Here is a 12,356-nt window from a genome sequence, read left to right as displayed (position 1 = left end):
CTATTTCACCCACTCTGTATGGTGTACAATATTATTTCTATTTCTCTGTTTGCAGCATGTCAGTTTCCTTCTCTGGCTCTTTGGGATGTGTGTTGTTATTTCTGACGCTCCTTTAGTATCAGTGCACACTTTGATCACATCAGTGAGTCTGTCAGTATTTCAATTGTTCTGTAGGAGAAAGTAAGGACTACAGATGCTGGAGATCAAAACCGAGATTGTGGTGCTGGAAAAGCACAGCAGGTCAGGCAGCATCCGAAGACAAGGAGAATTGGCATTGTAGGCATAAGCACTTCATCAGCCCTGTCTACAATCCGGATTCTGGCCTGACATACTGTGCTTTTCCAGCACCAACTCTCCGCTTTGACCTCCAGCATCTGCGGTCCTTACGTTCTGACTTGCTGTGCTTTTCCAGCACCTCATTCTCTTTCAGTTATTTTGACTGGCGTGTGACACTATGACAACTTCGATGCTTGTTGATGTCAGCAAACCTGGAAGAATTGTGAAGTGTGTGGAGGATGGAGTATAACAGCAACAGGACAACGCCAACTTGGTGTAGAGTTCAAGTATATTTCATACGATGATCAATGCAAGACAGCGTGAGGTGATGCAGTTTGGAAGGAAAACAGGCTGTGCTGTTATATAGTGAGTGCAGGAGCAGAGGGACCTCGGTGTGTATGAGCACAGATTATTGAAGATGTCAGGACAAGTGGGAAGAACAGTAACTATCACAGATTAGTTTCAGTGTCTGAGCTGTTTACAGGGGGTGGTGTAGGACGGAGTCTCCGTGCTCCCTTCCTGGGAGGTAGTGGTGACGATGTGTTGTGAGCTCACCCTCTTGCCCACCGCGGGGATTCCATTTGTAGCAGCTCGATACAAAAGGGAGATGGCATCAGGGTCACGTCTTCTAAGTTGTGCCGGGGGGAAACGGAACTGCCAATGGATTTAACGTGAGAATTTCCATTCACTGAACATTGCTCCTTACTCGGTCGGTGGGACGTGGATGCTTCAGAATCTCCACACGAGGCGGCCCGGTCCTGTCCAACTCGTACCAGGGTCCTCCCCACATGGCCGGTGAGGGAACGGATATCAGGCACTCCACCACGCGGCTTGGCCCTTTCTGTCCTATTCCAGGCTGTTTCTTCTGGAATGGGAGGGAGGGAGGGAGGGTGGGGTGGGGGGTGCTGTGTGGTCCTGCTGTTAGTGCTGATGTAGGTGTGAGGGGGGAATGAAGAGGTTTTCGGAGGGGCGTCTTTCCACAGTATTGTATCCATGCAGTGTTGTTAGTGTGGGGAGTATAGTGGAGGTGAGAGAAGCAGAGAGAGAGGGGGAAGATGCTACATGCAGCAGTGAGAATGTTGGAGCATGAGCCTTGTTCGGGGGTAGGAGCTATAACAGATATACAGTGAGAGTGAGGGAGCAGAGAGAATACGGTGACCCTTATCCTGACAGAACGGGAAAGGTTTTTGATGCTTGTCCTGTATTGCTGGACATTTCTTCAGACCGCAGATACTGCACTGAACTGGACGGTGAGCTCAGATCATGCTCGTTGAGCCTGGTGGTGTGGCCCCCTCTGGGAAGAGAATGCTCCCCCTCTGTACTGGCCCATCCACCAGGACCTCCGTGCCCCTGTCGACAAACTGTGGTGTAATTGCCCCTTATCTGCCATGCTCGGGGTAAACGTTGCAGGGCAGTTCCTAATAGAGAAAGCTCAAACATGTGCCCATTGGCCTTTTAAAGCTGGCCACAGAGCCAGGGATCACGGAATATCCAGGGGTATCTGAGCGATGATGAGTACCTCCAGCCATGATGGGTGTTAGAATCAGTCTGGCATTGAATGAGAGGGACACCGTGGGGAGGGGTGGGTAGTTAATGAGGTGAGTTCGATACGATAGCACCAGGAAACTAGCTCAGCCTCGTGTTGACGATCCCTCTATCACACTCAACGAACATGGCACTGAGACAAATTATTGTTAGATTAAGCCCAATGGATCGAAGTCTGTGCTGACCTTACTCCCAGTTACAATGCTGCAGAATAACTGTTAATCCAAAATTCTCCTGAACTCACACCAATATCCCATTCACCAATCATTCCTGGAAGCACTGGCGAATGTTACAGGATACTGTACGATGGACAGTGATCTCATGCAGTGTTACTGAGAAACGTACTGGGGTGGTGGACACAGTTCCACACCCTGGTCGCATATCTCATCTGGGTTTATAGATCAATGCACTGCTGTGGTCTGCATATCTTTCCACTCTGTGTAGATTGGGGTTTTTATTGTACAGTACACCAGTCCGGTCTGCACAGTGTATCATACTGAACACATATCTCATCCGGGTTTATGGATCAAGCACTTCAGAAGTCTGCACAGTGTTCTACTCTGGAGCGATTGCAGGGTTGTGTTCAACAGTACACGAGCATAGTCTGCACAGTGCTCCATGCTGAACAGATATCTCCTCTGGGTTTATGGTGTCTGGGCTGGCTCTCTGAGGTGGATTGAGAATGTGATAGAACTAATGAAATGGCAATGCTTTTACTTTTGAATTTCCCTGGCCTTAGGCATTGCTCACCCTGGAGAATTGTGATTCACTGCGACAAACCTCAGTAAGGTCACTCCTCAGACTCAACACTCCAGGGAATATAGCTCCAGCCTATTCGTACTCTCCGTGTAGCTCAACATCACCCACTCCTAACACCAGCAACATACTTGTAAAAGTTTTCTGCACTCTTTCAAATTTAACAACATCTTTTCTCAAGCAGGGAGAAATGAATTCAAGGCAGTATTATGGAAGTCGCTGAACCTAGTGTGTTGGCAAAAGTGAGTATTGCAGGTACTGAAGGTTAGTGTCGATAATGTGGTGCTGGAAAAGCACAGCAGGTCAGGCAGTATCCGAGGAGCAGGAAAATCGATGTTTCAGGCAAAAGCGATCTCGGATGCTGCCAGCCTTGCTGGGCTTTTCCAGTACCACACTCTGAACCCAGTGTATATCCCAAATGGTCTCCTTCTTCAAAGACCGCAATTTTCCCTCCCACATGGTCGACGATGCCCTCCAGCGCATCTTATCCACTTCCTGCACCTCCGCCCTTGAATCCCACCCTTCCAAACGCAACAGGGAAAGAATATCCTAGTCCTCATCTTCCTCCCTACCAAACCTCTAGATGGAATGCATCATCATCCCCCATCTGGGCCACCGACATCAGACCCCTCCACCAGGGTTATATTTCCCTCCCCATCCTACCTGTGCTCCATAAAGAACATTCCCGGCGCGACTCCCTTGTCAGGTCCACGCCACCCACCAACCCACCCTCCCATCTTGGCACCTTACCCTGCAACCACAGGAGTTGTAAAACCTGCACCTTCACCTCCCCCTCACCTCCGTCCAATACCCGAAAGGAACCTTCCATGCCTCAAGCCTCTTTCCTAATGAAGGGTTTACACACAAAATGTTGATTCTCCTGCTCCTCGGATGCTGCCTGACAGGCTGTGCTTTTCCAGCACCACATTCCCGACTCTGATCTTCAGCATCTGCAATTCTCACTTTCTCCCTTGAGTTAGTGTATCCAGAAATTTCCTCACCAGACATCTTAAGCAGCTAGTCTGACATTTAACCCCTGTCTCCTTTTATAGACAGAGTGGGACATGAACAATCCTGCAGTGCTCTTACAGTACCCGTACATTCAAGGAAAAATATTTTAAAAATGTACGATTCATTGTCCATCCAGTAACCCTCATCCAGACTGAGTAAATATTCCCTTTTATTGTGATATGAGATGTGATGTAAGGAAGGGGTTAACTGAGCCTGTTTGTTCAGTGATTGTGATTAATGTCAGTCTCCATGGGTTCTAAATACCCCAGTGGAGTGTTCCCATCTTTTAATCATAAATGGGTGCCGTTCAATGTGTTATACCATAGTATGAGCGGGAGAAGCACCAACAGCACTAACAGGGATCAGCAGCTCCAGACAGAAGCGAGGAGAGAATAGAATCTGATAATATTAGATTGGAATGTTCCAGCAATGGAAAAGAATAGTAGAACAATAGACTGGAATGTTCCAACAATGGATCAGAATCTGAGAACATTAGACTGGAATGTTCCAACAATGGACAGGAGTTTATCCTATATAATTTGGCATCTTTCTATGTATTATGGTCAGTTGTCATTATCATGGCGGATCTATTATGCACTTTGCATTATTCAATATTTTTATTATCCTTTCCTGTCTATCGTTGGTGCACCTGGTAAGTCTCACTGTCCAGATATTTTTTCTATAAACCAGTTATGTCTGCATTTGTGTTCTTTTGTGTAGTCTACGCTTCGTGCCCCCAATAGTGTTCCTGTTGAGACTTTGAATCCAGTTGAATTCCTGTCTCCCTCTTTGCATCTGGCTGTCTTACTCATGGGTCTCCATGTTGACCTACTCAGTTGCAGATATGAACCATTGTCTCTCTGCTCTTGTTATTTAAATATTGGGAGTGTGGAGGTCATTGTCGTCTATTATGTTTACAAACTCCATTTTCTTCCTGGGGCTCCATCCCATTCCTGGCCAGTATCTTTTTTCATTAGTTTCTGGGTCTTGGGCATCGCTGGCTGTCCAGCATTAATAGCCCATTCCTATTTGCCCTTGCAAAGGTGGTGAGCTGCCTTCTTGGATTGCTGCATTCCACTTGCTGTGGGTTTACCCACAATGCCAGTAGGGAGGGAATTCCAGAAATTTGACCCAACGATTCTGAAGCAACCGCAGTATATTTCCAAAGCATGGTTGTGAGAGGCTTGGAGTGTGTGTGTGTGTGTGTGTTTGGGGTGGGGGGGGGGGGGGTGTTGGTGCGTGTAGGTGAAACATGCAGGTTGTGTTTGAAACAGACAAATCACAACTTTGGTGATCCCTTTGGCCATGAGCTGATTCCTGACACCATGCCATTACCATTATTAACTTTAAGTACACACTGCTCCAGAAAGGACTTCACTGTCTAAACCCATCTGCTGTTTGAATCTTGAACTGTGAAATACAGACTGAATGATGACAACAATCTGCTGCTGACACTCTCAGGTTGAAATCTGCAGAAACAAATCTGATTCGAACTCACACCAAAATTCCATCCATCTGACATTGCTGTGCACGCTGATCTATATCGCTATTGTGTCTGGCAATGTCTTTATTTTACTATTCCTAAGCACTTTAACTCATCTGGCCATGAAACGTCCCTCAGTCTCTCTGTGTCGTTTATCCAAATCCCTGCCAGTGGCTCATATTTAATCTGTTTTCCTTCATGTGTATTTTCTCGCATTCAACACCCAAATGTATCATACACACGCACACACAAACACACACGTGTATGACAGACACACACAGACACAAACACATGCATGCTCACACATGCACATGCACACACACGCCTTCACTAATACTTGTCCAATGGAGATGTAAATCCTCCCCTGTTCGACAGTAATCTGTTGTGTGTATCATTCCCATATGATAATAAAGTTTTGCAATACTCCCCATGCTGGGCCGATAGTGCAGTTTACTGAGCAATACACTAGCATAGTGTGCACAGCTCTCCATGCTGGGCTGCCATCTTGTCCCAGCGTGCATTGTTTGAAGTATTCTGTGAAGCAGTTTCAGAATTTGATTGAACAAACCATTTCAATTCACCGGAAAATACCTTTATTCAATGTTCTCATTCTTATAATTTTGCTCTCGAAGGATTCACTTCTCCAGTTAGTCCCACTGCTCTGTATTTTTCCCCATATTTCCACAACAGGTTCTCAGGTAATTCACTATCTGTTTCTGTCTTTAATGTGGATATCTCTGTCCCTCTGTACCTTTCCATGACCTTGGTTTCTGGCTTCCTAGTGTATCGAGTGCTGGCATGGTGAAGTTCAGAGACAATGAAATGGTGTGTGTCAGGTTGTTGTCCCATGTGGTGCTCCATGGACAATGGGGTGTATGTCAGGCTGTTTGTATCCCTATCGGAGGAGGTATCTGGGGAGTATAATGTGAAGAAAGCATATGAGCTTGTGCCAGTTTCAGGAATCTAAAACAGGGTCCCTGATTTAAACGCAAATTGAGTTTGAAGGAATCAAAGTATATTTGAAAGGTGGGTAAGGGTATAAAAAGCTGAGCAAACCTATGACACTCTTAGAAAGGTTCTTTTTTCGAAGGAGTTCAAAAATTCACTTCCTGCAATACTGAGAACTCACGCAGAAGAGCAGAGAGTTACAATGGTAAGATTAGAAGCAGAAATGGCTGATGATTATGAGTTCGTCCATAAATGAAAGTTTGGATACCATGATAGATTGAGAAGAATGTATGAGTACTTCTTAAAATATACACCTGTGAGAGTAAGGTTGACTGGCATAGGCCAGGAGGAGCAGGAAAAGATGTTACAACATTAAGAGGTACAGAGGCATGTAATTTCTTGATGCTGAGAAATGAGGAGACATGTCATTTAGAAGAACTATTGGAGAGATGCAAATTGTTCCATTATGTAACGTGTGGTTGGTGTGTCCGGTGAAACCATCAACAGAAGTATTTCACAACTGGGAAGGAGACTTTGAGCTTGGTGTTGGTGTCACAACATTTCAGCATTTAACTTGCAAATAACGTGCCCAAGACAAATCTCTATTCGATCATAACACCTAAACGTCTTTGGAGAAATTTAGGGAGAAAACATCTGGTCTCTTCAGATATAGGTTTTTATTGCTGTCATTCGATTTGGAAGTTGTACAGGTGACAGGACAAGAAACTGTACTTGCTGACAAGTTGTCGAGGCTTGAATGAAGAAAGACAGAGGCGTTCTGTGGCAGGAGTATACAGACTGAAATAGAATGGAGTTGTGAATGTTTGCATACTTACTGTCAATGTCGTATATATGCATTGTAGTCCACTAATAGAGTAAGAATAATGGGTTTAAAAAGAAGCTGCTGTTGTGTATTAATGGTTCATTTTGTCAAAGGAGGAGATGTGACAATGCTGTCATTTTGAATTTTTTTTTGAAGAAAAGTCTTAAAGGCAGAGATGCCGAACTGCCGACTGAAAACGACTGAAGTAACTAACTTACAAGGTCTTTAGGTTTTATTAAAACAGTGGTAATAAATGTAGGGCAGTGTCCAGTTCTCCCAGACCAGATCTTCTCATTTTGATTTTGGCTGCAGCATTCAGAAGCTGCTCGGTGTCCCAGGCGGGTTGGAAGCTTCAATACATGATCCTGAGCTGCTCCTCTCTCTGAAACCTCTCTTGAAGATGCTTCTTCCTGGATTGAAGAACTGCAGCTAAGATTCTGTGTTTGAATGTACCTTTGTGTCAAGGAACATGTTTATGGGATGTTCCTGTATTAGCGCAGTTAATTAGTAGAAGGCACTGTATCTATTGTTTGCGTAAGTGTTCCTCTTGAGAAGTGGGTGGCACGGTGGCACAGTGGTTAGCACTGCTGCCTCACAGCGCCAGAGACCCGGGTTCAATTCCCGCCTCAGGCGACTGACTGTGTGGAGTTTGCACGTTCTCCCCGTGTCTGCGTGGGTTTCCTCCGGGTGCTCCGGTTTCCTCCCACAGTCCAAAGATGTGCAGGTCAGGTGAATTGGCTATGCTAAATTGCCCGTAGTGTTAGGTAAGGGGTAAATGTAGGGGTATGGGTGGGTTGCGCTTCGGCGGGGCGGTGTGGACTTGTTGGGCCGAAGGGCCTGTTTCCACACTGTAAGTAATCTAATCTAATCTCATCTCATCTATCTCAAATTGTTCATCTGTTTGATTGTGTTTTAACTGGCGGGTTTGAATGGATTACATATTACTTAACGTTGAGTAGGTTGACCAGTTGCAACATTTGTGGAACGCACATTTCACATCTACAGTTAAAATAAGGAAAAGTTAGGGTGTCGGCTGCCTTTTTAAAATATTTTGAGGGGTCTGGTCTGTCCATAAGGCTTGTAGCTGAGGGGCGTCTGACAGACTCCTGTTATTGAAAAGTTATTGGAGGTGCTGGGGATGGTTTGCTGGAGGTTGCGCTGTGAGCTGCCTCAGACATTCTGGGAGACCTGAGGATTTGGTGACCCCATTCGGGATGGAGCATGGGGACTTTAGTTACAGCATCTGGGTCTATAACATGAACAACAAATGGAGCAGAGGCTGCAGAGAGGGGAAGCTCTGAAACCATGGAGTGAGTGCCTGTGGGGAAAGGGATCTGCGGTATCTGTTTGTGTTTTCGCCTGGAAAAACACACACTCTCACTCTCCCCGTTACATAAACTCATGCACACACTCGCTATCCGCTCCACACACACACACACACACACACACACTCACACTCCCCCAGTCTCACATGCGCACATGCACATTCTGCTCTGTCACACGCATGCACACCCAAACCCACTATACATTTATCCCGCACTCACACACACTCTCCCCCTCAGTCTCTCTCACTTACACACATTCTCTCTCTCCCCCTCACAGAGGCACACCTCCCCCACACACACGTACACGCGCACACACGTATGCACGTACAAATCTGCGGCATGAATTTGCATTTGTATTTGCAGATACGCTTTATTTTGTTCCAAAAACATACAATTTGGAGACAGTCAATCAATGTGGCATTTTATGAACTCCTGAACTCGGAACAAACCCAGTCTGACTCCAGATGAAGACACAGACAAACTCCAAACAAGACCTCACCACTGAAATACATTGCCTGATCGGAGGCGTCACCTCCTTCACATCGGTAATGTCTGCGATTTGCATATCAATCAATCAAAACCTACACCTCGATTCTAAGTGATTAAGGATTTAAGAGCCATCTTATGTGTGTATCATTCATGCTCATGAGTGGTACAATCCTTTGATCTTTTCCTTATAACTTCTGAGTCTAAGGTCTTCATCTCTCTCTAACACTTAATGAAGAAGCAGCGCTATGGAAGCTTGTGTTTTCAAATAAACCCGTTGGACTCTAACCGACTGTCGTGCGAATTTTGACATTGCCCGGCCCAGTCCAAAACCAGCGGCTCCATATCGTACTTATTATTGCTTATCCCATTATCTATCTTAGTAAATAAATATTTCCTTTCCCCATGTTGTCTTGTCTTGCATATTAATCTATTGTGAGGCACATTACACACTGCTGTCTGGAAATCGAGATATATTACATCTGGATGAGCTCCATTACCCATCTCTTAAACGAGGAATCAAGCGGGCTAAAAGTTGACATGACATGGTTTTAACGTGCAGAAATAAGGAGAATCCCAAAGCATCTTATTCTTATATAAGAAGCAAGCGGGTAACTAGAGAAAGGATTGGTCCACTAAAAGATAATGAAGGAAGGCTGTGTGTCGAACCTGAAAGAATTGGTGAGATTCTGAATGATTACTTTGCATCAGTGCGCACTGAGGAGAGGAACATGACGAATGTTGAGATAAGAGATAGATATTTGATAAGTCTGCACCATATTGACATAAGTAAGGAAGGTGTGTTGGGTACCCTAGAGGTTATTAAGGTGGAAAAATCCCCAGATTGCTGAGGGAGGTGAGAGAGGCCCTGACAGATATCTTTGTGGCATCCTTAAATACATGTGAGGTGCTGGAGGACTGGAGGATTGCTCATGTTGTCCCCCTGTACAAGAAGGGTACTAGGGATATTCCGGGTAACGACAGACCATTGAACTTGATATCAGTGGTGGGAAAGTTGCTAGAGAAGGTACTGAGGAATAGGATCCATTCATATTTAGAAAAGAATGGGCTTATCAGTGATAGGCAACATGATTTTGTGCAGTAGAGATCGTGCCTTACCAACTTAATAGAGTTCTTCGACGAAGTGACCAAGTTGTTAGAGGTTGTTGATGTCATACACATGGACTTTAGTAAGGCGTTTGATAAGGTTCACCGTGGTAGACTAATGGAGAAATTGTAGTCATATGGTGTTCAGGGTGTTCTAGCCAGGTGGATAAAGAACTGGTTGAGAAACAAGAGACAGAGTAGTAGTTGAAGTTAGTTTCTCGAATTGGAGAAAGGTGACCAGTGGTGTATCACAGGGGTCAGCCACAGTTGTTTGTAATATATGTAAATGATCTGGAAGAGGGCAGTGTTGGTATGATCAGCAAGTTTGCAGATGATATGAAGATTGGTGGATTAGCAGAATGTATAAGGGACTGTCAGAGAATATAGGAGGATATAGATAGACTGGAGAGTTGGGCGGAAAATTGGCAGATGGCATTAAATCCAGACAAATGTGAGGTGATGCATGTAGGCAAGACTAATTCGAGAGCAAACTATACAATGAACAGAACAGCCTTGAGAAAAGTTGATGGGCAGAGAGATCTGGGACTGCAGGTCATTGTACCCTGAAGGTTGCTGCACAGGTGGATAGAGTGGTCAAGAAGGCATATAGTACACTGGCCTTCATTGGACGGGGTATTGAGTACAAGATCTGACAAGTCATGTTAACATTGGACAAGACATTGGTTCGGCCGCATTTAGAATACTGTGTACAGTTCTGGTCGACACATTACCAAAAGGATGTGGACGCTTTGGAGAGGGTGTAGAGAAGGTTTTCGAGGATGTTGCCTGGTATGGAAGGTGCTAGCTATGAAGAAAGGTTGAGTAGTTTAGGTTTATTTTCATTAGAAAAAAGGAGATTGAGTGGGGACCTGATTGAGGTTTACAAAATCATGAAGGGTATAGACTGGGTGGATAGAGACAAGCTCTTTTTCCCAGGGCGAAGGATTCAATAACGACAGGTCAAGCTTTCATGGTGAGAGGTGGAAAGTTTAAGGGACTTAAACTTTCCACCAGCAGGTACTTCATACAGCGGGTGATGGGCGTTGCCAGCAGAAGTGGTAGAGGCAGGCACAGTGGATTCATTTAAGATGCGTCTGGACAGATGCATTAGTGGTGGGGAGCAGAGGGATACAGAAGCTTAGGGATTGACCGATAGGTTTAGACAGTACATTTGGATCGGCTCAGGCTGGGAAGGCCGAAGGGCCTGTTCCTGGGTTGCAAATTTGGTTTGTTATTTGTTTGTCACATTTTAAAGAAAGCTAGTCAAATCAGTCAAACATTATTTATTCTTCATAAAACTATGTTGACTGTGCTGGATTCTGGGAGAAAGTGAGGACTGCAGATGCTGGAGATCACAGCTGAAGATGTGTTGCTAGAAAAGCCCAGCCGGTCAGGCAGCGTCCAGGGAACAGGACAAATCGACGTTTTGGGCATAAACTGAAGAAGGGCTTATGCCTGAAACGTCGATTCTCCTGTTCCCTGGATGCTGCCTGACCTGCTGCGCTTTTCCAGCAAGACATTTTCAGCTGTCCTGGATTCTGGGTTGACTTTGAAAATGTCTTGTTATTAATTCCTTCATAATGGACTCTAACAATTTGTCTTCAATACCAATAGATTTCTCACAACGTTTCATTCCCTAATGAATTTGGTTATTATAATTTCTTTGCTTTCTATAACCTCTACATTTCCTTTCACAATTCCTGTGTAACAGGCACAAGGCTGTAAAAGATCTGTGCTAATTGCTGTGTAAGAGACATGAGTAGCTGATTGGGCACATTCTGTTCCTGATTTATACACTCGCTGGGCTGAATGTCCTCTTGGTGTTCCTACACTATCGTCTCGATGGCGTGCATGTCCTGCTCCTGTTCCTGACCAAGCCGTTCAACATCTCAATGCCCTCCTCTTGTCGCTCATTGACAGGTCTGGGTCTTATGGAATCTCCCTGCTCAAATGTCACTTTTCAAGCGCTGAAATATGCAGGCAAGTTGTGTTGCCCACAATGTGTAGCTCAATGGTTGGCAATGCTCCCTCACAGTACCAGAGATTCGTGTTCAATTACAGTCTCCAATTTCCTCCCACAGTCCCAAGATGCACAGGTTAGGTGGATTGGCCACGCTAAATTACCCATAATGTCCAGGCATGTGCAGCCTAGGCGCATCTGTCATGGAAAAGCCAGATTATAAAGATTGGGTGGGGTGAGATAAGTTGGGGGGAGGGGAAATGAGGAAGCTGGACTTGATCCCAGCGATCATTGAACTAGATCTCTCCAGTCATTGTACCGGATCCCTGCACTAAATCCACTTGATCACTGCACCGGTCCAACTGGATCCCTTCCCTTGCTAGACTTGGTCCCAGCGATCATTTGTATGCATATGCTTAATCGTTTGATGTCTTTATTATAACTGTGCTAAAATAATACACTTTATTCTTAATATGTATTCCATAGTTTTTGTCTCCCTGAGAAGAGAAAATGTGCATCCAGCTGACTTTTCTCAAAATTATATATGCTTCAAAAGGATTTCTCATCTAAGGCCCAAACTGATAATGTTTCAGAACAAAAGGCCTTCATTCCAGAAAAGTGTGAACAAACATTGTT

The sequence above is a fragment of the Chiloscyllium plagiosum genome, unplaced genomic scaffold (genome assembly GCF_037043375.1).
Source record: "Chiloscyllium plagiosum isolate Xiang-an unplaced genomic scaffold, Cpla_swu_hap1 HiC_scaffold_51, whole genome shotgun sequence".
In the NCBI taxonomy this organism is placed as follows: domain Eukaryota; kingdom Metazoa; phylum Chordata; class Chondrichthyes; order Orectolobiformes; family Hemiscylliidae; genus Chiloscyllium; species Chiloscyllium plagiosum.
Note: the sequence above shows the minus strand (reverse complement) of the source record.